This window comes from Nesoenas mayeri (genome assembly GCF_963082525.1).
Source record: "Nesoenas mayeri genome assembly, chromosome: 2".
Taxonomy (NCBI): Eukaryota; Metazoa; Chordata; class Aves; order Columbiformes; family Columbidae; genus Nesoenas; species Nesoenas mayeri.
Window position 1 is genome coordinate 51,178,865 of NC_137543.1, and position 13,679 is coordinate 51,192,543.

Consider the following 13,679-nt stretch of genomic DNA (forward strand, 5'->3'; position numbering starts at 1 on the left):
TTAGTTTGAAAGATGATTTGGATGTCTAACTTTTTTTTTATCAGCTATGGTTGAGAAAGCAAATTTGTACATATAGTATCTGTAATTACTGTGTGCTTAACTAGCACTGCTGCAAACACATAGTTGTGCTAATTCAAGAACCTGACTGATGCTTTGAAACCAAAGCTGAAAAAAGACAAAAAGGGGAAAACAATGAGTGAAACACTGTACAGGTATTTTCTCAAAAGCTTGAGAATCACAGAACCATAGAACAGCCCAGATTGAAAGGGACTTCAAAAGGTCATCTGGTCCAACCCTTCATGGGAAAGGGAGCCTCCATGAGGTTATCTTGAAAACCTCCAGTAATGAGGACTCCACTGTGTCTCTCAAAAAGTTGTTACAGGGACTGATGGTTCTCATTGTAAATAACTTATTTCTTATATAGATACAAAGCTCTCCCTGTGCAACTTGTACTCACTTACCCTTGTCTTCTCCATGTGGCTCCTTGTGTAAAGACAACCTCTGTCCTCTTTGTAGCTGCCTTTTAAGTCCTGGAATATTGTGATGAGGTCCCCCTGAGCCTTTCTCTTCACCAGGAAGACAACTTCAGTATTCCCTCACAGGGCAGGTTCTCCAGCCCTTTGATCTTTGTGACCCTCCTTCAGACTCTGTCCACTCTGTCTGTGTCTTTGTTGAATTGTGGGGACCAGAACTCTGCTCCAGATGCAGCCTGACCAGCACTGAGTTGAATGATCACATCTTCATATCTGCTAGTAATGCTCCTGGGGATGTAGTCCAGGATCCAGTTTGCTTTTGGTGCTGCAGCAGTGCTTTGCTGTCTCATGTCCAGCTTGTTGTCCACCAGGAACCTCAAGCTCTTTCAGCAAGGCTGCTCCCCAGCCACACAGATCCAAGTCTGTACGTACTACGTTCTTTGGTTATGTTGTCCCAGGTGCAAGACTGTGCATTTGTCTTTGGTAAACTTCATGGTGTTCTTACTTGCTCACTGTTTGAGCCTGTCCAGGTCTCTCTGTAAGATGACTCTCCCTTCTGATGTGTCTACCTCACCACCCAGTTTAGTGTCATCAGCAAACTTGGTGAGGGTACTTTCAATCCCTTCAGGGATCATTTATGAACATGTTGAACAGTATCCACTATCCACGCATGGAAGACCCCACTTGTGTCAGGCTGACAGCCTGAATAAAAAGCCCTGACTACCGAGAGATCTTGAGATATTTTTAAAATAATATATTTGATGTCTCACCAAAATGAACTCTAATTCAACTACATACTAGCGAAATTTATACAGATAATTCTTTGTGCCATTTTGATGTCATCACACAGGATATAGAAATATTCTCAATATAGTTACTTCTAACAAAATCTGGAGTAGGAAATTGTAATTTCACTGTATTGGAAACAAAAACTCCTATTAGTTACTCTGAAGTTTGAGTACTTCAACTGAATTTGCATGGTTTTTTATTTTAAAGGAAAATGCACGTCAGGACTTCATGTGATATATATAAAATTACCGTGAATGGACTGAACATAAATCTTTCTTTCTAGCCAACTCATTTATTTCATTATGATCTTGAGTGATTAATGAAGCTTTTCACAGAAAGGCTTTCCTGGAAACCTGGGAAGCACACCTTCAGAAGTCAAGTAAAAGGCAAGCAATAGTTGCATGTGAATTTGTTAAGGTAGAAAAACACTACCTACTCTGTACATAAGGCTAACAAGGAGGAGAATTATTTCAGGGAACCAATGAACTTTACTTCTTACAACCCTCAAACTAATTAGGTCAATAAAACATTTTAGTGATCTTTCCCCCTTTCCTCCAGTGATTGCACTATGGGAAACTATGTCAAACAGGAACAGCCTCCTGTTATACTACTGAGCATTTTCAGCTGAGCACTGGTCACTGTAATTTATAAACTTAAACATAGTTTAAAATGCATACATCTTCATTTCAACAGCTTCATATAAATGCACAAACAGCCTGGCAGTACTGAACTTTTTCCTTCAAAAGCATCACGTTTCATGAGCTGTTCTTAATTTGTCTCCAGTTTTCCCCCCTAGAAAATACAATGCCTACCACACAGTCTATGTAGTTAGAGACCAAAAAACTTTATGAACATTAAAGTTTCCATGCAACTAAATAACTTAAGGCATTGTAAAAGTTTATTATCCTGAAGAAAAGTAATTTTTAGACTCATGTACTAGTATATACTAATATACAAACTAAGTTTTTTTACTTAAAAACAGTATCTTGCAGCCACAAGTTTAGGCTCAGATAAGTTAGTTTCCCCTATCTATCTGTCTATCCTTAAGTAAAGGAAATAAAACTCTATCTCAAAATACTTGAGAATCTGAGAGCAATGGCTTATCTTAAAATAACACAGTTTAACGTTGCATCTTCATTGGTATGTTATACATAGACTCACACCTTGCTTCTTATGTAGTTTAAAAATTCTTTTTGTGGAGTTTTGTCATTGCCACATGTGCTTGAAGCTTGATGTTGGTTTTTCAGATACACTATAGTACCACCAGTGAAATTTCCCTGTCTCTTAAAAAGAGTACAAACAATAGCTTGCCTCCATACCATCAAACCCACAAATCAGGGAGGAGGAAAGAAAAAAGTACTTCCTTATTTTAGATGCAGGAAACAGAAATTCAAAACAGTCTCACAGAAAGCCTGAAGAAATCAAGAAGCCCTGACATAAGTCACCATAAGCCAAACAAACAATTCCAACCCCAAAATCATCTTTAATTATAAACTTCCTAATTTCCCTGCCCATTTTCCAAACCTCATATTTGTATTTATATCTTACAGAGAGACAAGACTTAGTTCTACACAAAGAGCATTTTCTTTTGGTTCTTGTTCCCTACCACCATTCTGTAAGTGAAATCTGTTTTGTGTTCTGCAGTTAGAAATAGTCAAAAGTACAAAAGGACAGTATCACAATCTTATACTACACTAGTGGTCTGTATTTGTTGATATTTCATTTACTAAGTAGGAGGAAAAAAAAAGATAATATGGCACAGCAACTTTTGATTTCAACTTCCATGTCTTTTCAGGTGAGATTTTTACTGAAACAAAAGAAAGTATTAAAATGGAATGGTTGACTTTCCACACAGTTACTTTTAAAAACTATTAAGAATGAAGTAATTTATAGTAGGTAAGCATCCATTGCATGAACTTAAGAATTAGCTTGACAGCCTGTGTATAGACAGATATGGCATTGCTGACAAGATTACTTCTTTGCCTGTCCAATTAGTCTCTCTTCCTATCAGAACTTGACTACTACTTCTGCAGTAGAAGTGAAACAAATTAACTGATCTGGACAGTGAAGAGCATGAGATCTTGACAGAGTTCTCCTGATTATGGTGGACCTAACAAGAGTCTTCACAGCTTGCTTCAGAACAACAATGTTACTGGTTCTGGAGATTTCTCCAACTGTTTGATATTACAAGCCAAAAGTGTCTCCAAAGACTTTAAGGTTGTGCTACACCCAGAATCTATATGTACAAAACAATTTGTGGAGTATTAGAAAGGCTGAGAATAGCCACAAGCATTTTAGTAAAAGACAGAAGACAAAAGCTTTTCCAGGAAGCATGGTAATCTGTTATCTACAGAGAGTCTAGCTTCTTAATGACATCTCCAATTCCAAATTCAGTGTACTAAATAAATAACTAAATAATTAAAAAACCCCACCCACAACCCAAACAACAAAACATGCAACCAAAAAAAAACAACCCAGCAAAACACGTGATCACTTCAGTAGCTCAGCTCTCAGTCCGTAAGCCTTAACAGGCGTTTTGTTATTTCCATCACTATCTTTGTTAGTCCCTGTTTCAAAAGCTGTGACAATTATTGCTAATACTAGCAGGGCAAAAAAAAACCAACAAGTCCTAATAAGTCTACCATTTGGTTGGCACCATTTTTGGTCATGTATTACTAACAAGAGGATACATAGCATGTAATACCAGGTTTGAATGGTCCCAACACCACCAGAAACAATATAATGGATGTGCTGGAAATTGTTTAATTGATAGCAAACTTAATGGTAATTGTAGTTTACAGAAGAGGACAGCAGGTCACAGAAGATGTACTAGAGCAAGAAACAAACTGCTGGGTAGACTGAAGTGGCAGAAGAATCTTTCCTCTTTGCAAGGAGAGAGTAAATTCTTTCAGCTTAGTACTGACAGGATTCTTTGCATGCTTACAATTGAAGCTACTTTCTAAGAAGAAGTTAGTATAATAATACATTACTATAATAAGATTTCATAACAAAGAAGGGCTCATGAGGAAATTGTATGATTCCTCCTCTAATACTGACAGCTGTGCATAATATCAAGACGAAGTTGTGCGGCACCAGTATTACCTCTGTTTTCAACTACAGCTTCATGTCCTGCCTGGTATTGTTCTGTCCAACCTGGCATCTGTGAAAAGGCATCAGGAAACAATAACCAGCAAAAACTCAGTGTCCTACCTTCAGCTTTGCTCCTCCTTGAAGCATCTTCACCATCAACTCCTACTCTATCATCTGGCTGGAGAGGCTTCCTCCCCTCCTAATGACCTTAACACAGAGTCACTTCACACTTGTAGTCAAAGGTGCTCCTAGATCTCAGTGGTGGAATTAACACACTGGACTCTGGCATCCACACCCCAGGAAGATGGTGCCTGTTGTACTGACACCTTGCACTTCAGCTTCTACCATGGGCAGTCTCTCATCCCTCTTCACCTCTCCCCCACAGATATAGAAATCACAATGCTACCAAGGTTCAGAATCATGAAAGAGTGAAGTGGCATTTCTAGAGTGTAAATTGGACATCAGAGCAAGGCAAATTCTTTCCTTTTTCCTCCAACAGAAGAATTCTACATCTAATGTGTTTCAAGTCCAGTTACGGATTAAATTTAATGAGTTTACCAATTTGTAGCAACTGTCCTCTCAGATACAAACCCTTATGCTTGAAATCTGCAAATCTACAATTGCCTCCGTGTAAGGAGTTTCCCTGGTCTTGTGGCAGATGCCTTTCAGAAAATTATTTGGGCTACATAGAGGTTTACTGACCAACTTAAGAAGGCCAAAACATTTAAAGAACTCTGCAGATAAATGCAAAATGAATACTGATGACTTTTCTGTTTAGTTTTGCTGAACTTTATTCTCTGCTATAGAGTGTCAATCAAATAAACTTACTGCTGTGTAGTAGAAAATCACAGGTTCCCCAGAGTAGTGGTGGAGTTTACTGCCTTTGAGATACTCAAAAAGCCATCCTGGGCAACCTGTTCTAGGTGGCCCTGCCAGAGCAAGAGGGTTAGACAACATGACCTCCAGAGGCCCCTCCAGAATCAATCATGATGTGAAATAACAATCATTTGTACTCAACAAAATACTGCTTTAACTGTGCACACAGTATTAAATATTAAAAAGTCAGGCATCCAAATCATCTTCCAAACTAACTGATTTAGACAGAAGAAACTAACTTTTGAGTTTTCTTTAGAAGCTTCTAATCAAAATATGGACGTAAAGAACCTAATTTTATCTCAAGATCTTGACTTTCTTAGAATAGTAAGTGTAGCATCAGTGGCCAGTATGAGCCATCCTTCTTTCACGTGTTCCCATTTTAAATGACCATTACAGCTAAAATACAAGTTGTACTAACCATCTCCTGAGAAAGGCAACTTACCCAGCCACGAAACAGGGAAAAATTTGCTAGTTGAAATCTCTAGATTTCAGGAGAAGCTTCTGGCCTCTTCTTCTTTGGAAAGTGCATTCCAGATGACATACTTAATCTTGAGTCCCCATTACTGGAGGTTTTCAAGATAACCTCATGGAGGCTCCCTTTCCTATGAAGGGTTGGACTAGATGACCTTTTGAAGTCCCTTTCAATCTGGGCTGTTCTATGGTTCTGTGATTCTCAAGCTTTTGAGAAAATACCTGTACAGTGTTTCACTCATTGTTTTCCCCTTTTTGTCTTTTTTTAGCTTTGGTTTCAAAGCATCAGTCAGGTTCTTGAATCAGCACAACTATGTGTTTGCAGCAGAGCTAGTTAAGCACACAGTAATTACAGAAACTATATGTACAAATAGCTTTCTCAGCCATAGCTATCAAGGTCCCATTTTCTGAGGTCACACTGTACAGGATATGATATCTATGCTGAGCAGCACAGTGTTCATGTCATTTGTCTTGTAATATCAGATCTAGTCAGAATTTTAAAAAAAAAGAGACTTACAGAGAAAAATCTTTAAATCTAGTGGTATGAAGAGATGAAAGAAACTCAACCGCAGAATGCATATGCAACAAATCTAGTTTCTAAATGGAGGAAAAGATAAATTGCTGCTAGATATATTCTTAAAAAATTTTCATTCTAAATGACAACTATAAATTGCAATTTATCTGAATTTTAAAAGGAAATAGAAAAAGTGACTCCCATGGAATTAATTTTTTTTCTTTGTGATATTTAATACCATTCAAGTGAAGATAAATTCCTCCTTCTGTCTGGAAGGAGGAAAAAAGATATTCCCAATACTTAAACCATCAAGTTCACATTATCCATTTAGATTGGGAAAAGATCTCTGCTAAGCGAAGAGAAATTTGCAAAACGATCCGGAGCTAGTAGGAGTTCTTACACGCTCTGTAGGTTTTGTCTCATGATTGCTTCAGGTGAGAAGTTGCTCAATTACTATATAACTCTCCAAATTAAGAATTAGCATAGAATGAACTTTTCAGTAAATGGGATATAATTATTTTTCATGAGAATGGCAGTAATTATTTGGATTATTAAAGATTGTTACTATATACAGTCAACTCTCATTAAGCAACAGCTAAGTTTTACCACATGCAGATATGTAGTTTATTTGGGCATAGAATCATGACTTCAAGGATGTACATTGATACACTTTCAAAAGATAGCTGAAGTAGTTGGTTGAATCAAGTGTCTTTCTGATGGAGCCTTAAGAATTAAAAATGCCCAGACTGTGCTCTGATTTCAAGTTTATTTTTTTCTCAAATTATTATTCTGTAATAAAACTTAAAAGTGGCAGAGATTCATTTCGGAATTTCATTTTTGTAATCAGATGAGTGTTAGGGTGATTTGGCCAGGTCCAAGTCAGTGTCCATCAAGAGTGAGGCCACAGTCTTGCTGCAACAGCATCTTGTCTCTGTTTTTTAAGTCAGTGCCTAATACAGCTACCGCCTTTGTGCTACATGCAGTAGCTGTAGTACTTAGATATATGCCTTTTAAAATTTACCTTCCTTTTATGTTTCGGGTTTTTTAGGATGAGGGGGCAGCTACATTAATTAATAGCAGGAGATGTATGGGATAAAAATGCATTAGGAAAACTCTGTGGCATGGGCAAATCAAATACTAGCTAGTGGTTATGGTCTTTTCTAGGTTGCAGTTATGTAAGGCATCCTCCATTCACTTTTGAAGAAAGTAGCTGCTCCAACATCTGCTGTGCCAAATGGGCAAAGTCAAGCACTATTTCTGTGGTGTGGCAAGGAAAAGAGGTTAAATAGGGATATCTTTTAGTCATCTGTTTACCATCAGCTTTCTTTTTGTGTTTCAAGTAGTTCGGGATACAATGTGTTGGTGGTTGACTCTTGACAGATGAATTTATCTTTGAAGACACTTGAAGGTATGCATTTAGCTTTTTACAGAAAGCAGCAAATTTGTTCCCAGGATGGGATAAGAAATTTAAGTTATAATGTCTTAATATTGGCTTTGTCATTCTTAAGGTCTTACTTCTGGCTCTACCATACTTATTGAAGGCCTTGGCATTTTGGTAGTTAAAAATCAAAATATGTTTTTGACATGCTCACAATACTCAACCATTTTTAGAAGCAGACCAAGTCAGGTTGTAAGATCTTCAGAAGGTTTTAAGTTGTTAAGATTAACTTCTGTGTAGAAACAGCATGTGAGAATTTAGAACTACTCAGCTCTTTTTTCTGAATTTTCTTGCTCTTGTCTTCTGGACAGTCATAAGCTTTCATACTGTTTTTCAGAACTTGTCTATTCCTAGATGGGTTTGGTTTGACTCTTTTACTTCTGCCGTGTTCTTATTTCCTAATAGCAATTAGTACAAAAAAGAACTATAGTCAAGGATCTCGTAAGTGATATAGTTATCTCTTAACCTGCATTCTCATTTGTAAACATTTACTTATAAGTGAATCTGTTGAACTTGATTGCGTCATCTTCCAGAGAATAAATGGATTAAGAGGTTTTTCAATTAGGTAAGATAACGTAAGAATTGAGATTTGTCATGTCATAGTTTGATACGTAGATAAAGGGACAAAATTATTAAGAAAGGACCAGTTCACGTGCATGTCCCTTAAATCCAAATTGGAAGGAGCAAGAAAGCAAGCTCTAAACAGTTGAATATGATCTGGTCTGAATGTTGATATACAGTGATTCAAAAAAGAGATGAAGTTAATTTCTTTTTTTATTTGCTCCAAGTCATACAGTGCGGTACCTTGACTAAAGAAACTAAGTTTTTTTCTGAGTGTGTTTTACATGACACTGTTAGATGAAATGCTGCATTGCTTGTCTTCTCTGAAGACTTTGTCTTACATGTACAGCTTTGCATCATTGAACTACTTATACATTTTCAAGTGCTAAAGAGTGTATTTCTTGCAGTTTTTGGTCTGTCATATATCTCCTGTCCAGCAGTTTTAAAAATGTGAATCAAAATGAAAGTGATAGGTCATTTAAAAAAATATATTTTTAAGGGCTGGTTATTTATGATGTGTAAATGTATAACCTGATGTGTATACAGAATGTATATACACAAACACACTTCCTGCTGTTAGACATTTCCTAATGCCAAATGGTTGTTTTTTTCCTTTTCTAAATTAAATCGCTTATCTGTAATTCAGAGTCTAGTTAACTTCAATAACAGAGCTTACTTCAATGCCAGTGAATTTTGTTTGAATACCACAAAAGATGTAATTTTTAAAATTTCCTCTTAAGTCTCTGAGGCTAGGTAAATATTTTCAGTTACAAAATTAGCATGGTTGGTAAACGGCTGTTAACATGCATTAATTTAGAATCATAGAATAGTTTGGGTTGGAATTTATTTAGCTGTTTATGTAGTTCTTCAGAAATTGGCTCTGTGGTCCAGCAGGGACTTCAGGAAATCAAGTGCAGGAGGTGTAACTCAAAATTCTTGAAACAATGCTACTGCTCTTTAATTATATTCTGGAATATCACTTGTTGATATTTTGCCATATTTAGAGATTGGGAACCTGCTTTACTAGGTGTTGTACACAAAATTTATATGGGTGGAAAGTAGCAGCTACTACCTGACTTGACTAGACATGGCTTTTGAACCACCAGTTATAGATATATATCTACACATACAGTATCACGATGTCCCGTAGTTCATACAGATTTCCAAGAAAGTAGGTCTTTTTTGGGGGCTTTTTTTTCTTTTTTAATTGAATATTGGAAAAATTCTTTTGTAAAACAAATGCTGGGAAAAAAAACACATATAGAAATTGGATGCAAGCCAAACACAATCTTTCATCAGCTTTTGTTTTACTTTTTAGAAAACACGTTTTCATCAGTTTTGATCTCTGCTTAATGAGAAACAAAGTGACAGCTACTCAAAATAGTCTGTGGGATGGAAGAACAGAAAATGTAATGTTAGTGTGCTCCGATTTGTTTCATGGCAGGCTTTTATGGTGTGACAAAAACATTGCTCACCCTCGTCTCCTGTAGAGATTAAGTTAATCAGCCCAAACTCAGCCTTGCTCCCTTGTAAGGACAGGCAGGAGAGATTTTGACAAGATTCCATGGTAGTGGCAATGGTCCAGACAGCCCTGGCTCTCTTTCCTCTTGGGCTAAGATTTGTTTTCTCCCTTCTTCTAAATCTAAAAGAAAATCATGCCTTTGGAGGCCATATATCAATCTGCTGCATCCTCTTTGGGAGGGGGGTGTGTTTTGCTCAAGTTCTAAGTGGAATGTTGGGAGAATAGTATTAGGGAAGAACTGACTTACTCATTCATATCAATGAAGCTGGAAAACTTGGTGGAAGCGTTGGTTTTCAGCTGTTTCTTAGAATTTTAGTATTTTTCATCCCTACAATAGCAGTATATCAACTTGGTGAAAATGTCGAGTGTTCTAAAAGTTGAATACCACTGTTTTATGAAGTTCTGCTGTTTATGTCTCATACTTGAGCAACTGTATTAGAACTGTGTTTCATGCTTGAGCAACTGTGTTGGAAATGTTGGGACATACTTTAGTGGTATATGAAGTCAATGGCTTTAGTTTTTGTCAAGGCTTGAAGGGAACACAGAAAAACTTATTTGCGTTTCCCTAAGTGAACTTGCAAACCTGATAAATCACATAATCTCTTGGCCCTTTTGAAATTAAGTGTTAGATCCTACTGATTAATTTATAATAGTTCCTCTCTTCCTCTAGTCTTGGAATACAGTACTTGAAAATCCCAGATAAACTGATCTGAATTCTTTCAGTGTTACATATGATAAAATCCTTACTGATTATCATGCAATTGGAGAAAGCCGCCCTAAGTTTCCATGGACAGCTTTGGTTCTGCTCTGGCATTTCAGTACTTGAATATGGAACCATGTTTTCATGTAGGTTTTTGATTTTGTAGTTACACCTCTCCTTTTTACATGCAGTCCAAAGCATTGAAGATTTTATTCACAACTATATTATGGTGTCAGAAAGGGTAAAAAGACTCCTTAGAAGAGATTAGTTTTAAATACCGTTGAAGTATTTATTGACCTGAAAGTAGTCATTATTATTGGCATGAAAATACACTTAAACATCCAGTATTAATTAAAAATTGTGTTACTACTGGTGTTGTCTGTATATGTTATTTTATTTTCAGTTGGATTTTGAAAAAGAGAGCATGTCTATTTATCACACCTTTTTTTTAGTTGTTTAAAGGGTAGTGGGTAAAAGTGTGTTGTTGTAGGTCAGTTTATAAAGTTAATGCATTGAATTCTGGATTCTGGAAAAAAAATTGTTAGCAAAAGTGCTTTGTACTATATTAGCAGTGAAAATCCTTGAAAAATGTGGGAAACTTGCTGTTTCATTTTTGTTAGTGGCAAAATCCAGTTAGTTGTGAAGAATCTTAGTACTTGGTGGTAGAAGTAACTTGTCTATATCTAAAGTAATCCGTATGAAATTTTTACTACTTTAAAAAAACCCCACTACTTTGAAATAATTTTTGTGGCTATATTCTTCATGGAAAAAAAAGAATAAATATAGAAAAACATTGGCTTTATGTATACATATTTCTTTTGCTTTATTGAAAGTGAATTTTTTCTCTTAATCAGTACATGAAAAAAAAGTCCACGGGCTTTGGTAGGGTTTGTATTAAGAAACTGCATAATTATGCACAAATTTTTAAGTAGTGTTACGTTCTTGTTTAGTTGCATATTTCAAATATCTGTTTGACATGTGATTGCTTGTGATGGAATGTTTATTGCAGAAATGTAACTAGAGCTCTGAGAGGAGATTGCACAGAGAAGCTTCTCAGAGTTTATTCTCTGCTAGAGCTGTGCTCAACTTCAGTTTTTTAATTTTTTTCAGACAGGGTTGTATATGACACTAAAGAAAAGCATACAGCTTTCCAAATTACTATTTCAATTTCTACAAAGTATTTTTAGTATAATTCTTTCATAACCTTCATTTCTGAACTTCTGTCATGACTATTCACCTCTAATTGAAAAAGTTTATTGTTTATATCTATAGTTAACACACAGTTTTGTTTACAGCAAACATAATCCAGGTCAGGTGACAACAAGTAGTATTATATAGCTGATGAGGTATTGTTGCTTTATAGAAAAACTAGTTCCCTTCTTCACTGACTTACTATATTGCAAACTTTGCTGCTAATGTTGTGTGTGTGTGTATTTTTTTAATAGCAGAAATAACATTTTTCAAAGGTGTTAGTGGGGCAGCTAGTGGCAGCAATTTAAGCTATTGATGGGAGAATTTACTTTTACCATAATGTGTTAAGCTAAGAGATCTAAAGTTGCTTTGCATATTAAACAGCCTTTACAAGGGCTAATGCACTTGTATTTGTGGTGTTTGCAATAATGTGTTATGTTTCTTCTCAAGAACGTGTTAGTATCTTGCTAATTCTCATCTTGTCCAACTGACTAAAGCCAACTTCCTGATGTCTGGCTTCATAGATACCTGCCTGGAAAAAATCTTGAGAGGCAGACAGCAGTTTCCCAGGCAACAGATGAGGAGGGGATTCTGTTTCCTTTGCTAAACAACACTATTTCTCAGAGGAGTTGTGCAGTTGCTTTCCTTTCATTGAAGTCTTCACCTGATTCCTTGCAGGCTGCTGCCCGAAGAAGCCTAAGGCTTTTGAGCTGGAACAGTTTTTTATTCTTTAATATCTCTGATCTGTCTTCTATATTGTTTATTGAAGGGAAGTTATGTACCAGTATTTGCATCCATAATTTTTATCTATCTTTTCCTTTCTAGTGAGTGTTCCTTGAAGTGTTGACTCCCATAGGTCTAAACTGGTAGTTTTAAGTGTGTGTGTTTTAAATGAAAACATTAAGACTTCTAAACCAGAAGCGGTAGATCTATAAGAATCTGTCCTTGCATGATAACCGAGAAAGCTGTGGGGACCTCAAAGGACTTTTGTTTATGTAATTTACAAGTGAGATTTGGCTTTTTTTTTTTCTTCCTTCTTTTAATTTTCTTAAGTAATTATTTTACATTTTAGGTAGGGGAGCAGGGCTTGCCTTACAATTTTGGTGAATGTGCTAACTTTGAGAACTTGAGAGGATGTGAGGTCACTTTTTCCCCCCACGAGGTATTTCTGTGGGTAGTGTTACCCTGCTGTATGTCAGATTGGCTGCTCATCTCTAGTTGCAGTTGTTAGAGTAGCTGGGAACTCTAGACACATGAGGCACTTCTGAAGGCCAAGTGCTGAAGTCATTGTGAAATGATGCTTCCATGGTGATAAACATCAGTCAGTTCTTCAGCTACCAGTGCTCCCTGTTCTTTTAACACTATTTAAATATATATGCTTTATATGCACATTTAATACAGTTTTATTGAAAAGGGCAGTTTTAAGAAGGTGTACTTATGCTTTATTTAATCGTAGAGTGAGACAAATATGACTTGATAAATAATTTAAACCTAGAGTATGCAATCTATTTTCTTATTTTTTACATATTCGAATACCAAGAATCTGTGTAGCCCTCCAGGTGGTTATACAACTGGTTTAGTCTTTTAATGTAAGATATTCTATTGATGACATAATGTGCCACATTTTGTATGGAAGTTTTGTACTTCATGAAACACAGAGAAAATCGACTCAGGCAGGAGAATCTTTTTTTGAGGAAAAAAAGTTGCAAATATCCAGAGATCTCACTTGCTGTGAAATGAAAGAATACAATTTGACTTAATAGCAATCAGTTTTTGCTGCTATTACACATCTCCCTTAGCTATTTTCAAACAATATCTGTTATGCATGTTTCTGCATTAATTTTACTGAAATATATTGCTAGTGATATTTTACTCTATATGCTTCATCTTCCTTGAAGATACTGCTCTCTCATCTGATAGTTATTCTTAAAGACATAATATTAAATTGAATTAATTCTGATGCTAAATTGAAATAATAAACCACTAATGTAATAAATTGAAGCTTGGATATATTAACCACAACAAAATATCGTAGTGTAGTGAAATTAGTGTTG

At 36.1% G+C, this 13,679-nt stretch overlaps 1 protein-coding gene across 2 annotated transcripts in view; it reads left to right on the forward strand.

Moving 5' to 3' along the window:
• ROCK1 (Rho associated coiled-coil containing protein kinase 1) overlaps positions 1-13,679 on the forward strand; it is an 87,384-nt gene that overhangs the window by 7,964 nt on the left and 65,741 nt on the right. The window contains exon 1 of one of the 2 annotated variants that reach the window (XM_080339208.1): positions 7,565-7,621. The exons of the other annotated variant lie outside the window; for it this stretch is intronic. The gene's annotated coding sequence lies outside the window, so the exon portion shown is untranslated. Of the gene's footprint in view, positions 1-7,564; positions 7,622-13,679 lie in introns of those variants that run through there. 2 annotated transcript variants of the gene reach the window in all.